The following is a 909-nucleotide window of genomic DNA, read 5'->3' as shown; positions in this document are numbered from 1 at the left end:
GGCGCGGTCTCCGCGCGCTGGGCACTGCAGCCGCGGCCTCTCGCGTATCCTCAGCATCTCCACGGGCGCGGGGCGCTCAGGGTCATGGGGAGTAGCGGCGGCGCCGCGGGGCGCTCAGGGTCAGAGGCAGCGGCAGCCGCGGCGACGCCGCGGAGCGCTTAGGGCCACGGGCTCCGCGGCGGGGGTCCCAGCGCTGCGTGATCGGTCCCTGCCCGGCCTAAGCCGCTTCCCTCCTTCGGCCGCCGAGAGCAGAGGGAGGGGAGGGAGGGAGGGAGGAAGGAAGAAGGGAGGGGCGAGGCTGCAACGGCTTGTCCGCGCCCGGGTCCACTCTGGTTGCAGTGACGGCGCAGCGAAGCTCCCTTGTGCTGCAGTCTCGGGACCTGCCGGGCGACCTCCTTTTTTCCATTCACAAAAAAAAAAAAAAAAAAAAAAAAAAAATCACACCCAGAAACGGCGGCTGCGACGGGCCCGCCCATTGTGCGTCTCCATTGGTGCAGAGGTGGGGGAGGGGGAGAGAGAATGGGAGCGAACAGAGAAAGGGATTGGATACTCCCGCCCACTTCGCTCACCGCTCCCCCCACCCCAACTCCGCCTTCTCGCGCCTAGGGAGAAACAGCCCCTACCCGCTGCGCTCAGCCTCCAAGTCACCTGCTTCCCTGAGCGGGTTTCTTGGTTTTCGCTAACCCTCCAGACCCGCCAAGGAGGAGCATCTCACACCTCTTCTACTCTTGATTCGGTTGGGGGCCGAAGAGACGTCCGGAGAATTGGACTAGCTCGTGTTTTTTCTCCCTCCTTGCTAAAACCGAGCCCGACTCCTTGTTCAAAGCAGAAGACTTGACAGTTAGGCCTATGACTTCTTTCCCTATCTGCCATCCCAAACCTTCGCCTGCGTCTTAATTCCCCGGATCC

The sequence above is a fragment of the Antechinus flavipes genome, chromosome 2 (assembly GCF_016432865.1).
Source record: "Antechinus flavipes isolate AdamAnt ecotype Samford, QLD, Australia chromosome 2, AdamAnt_v2, whole genome shotgun sequence".
Classification (NCBI taxonomy): Eukaryota; Metazoa; Chordata; class Mammalia; order Dasyuromorphia; family Dasyuridae; genus Antechinus; species Antechinus flavipes.
This window is presented reverse-complemented; position numbering follows the sequence as displayed.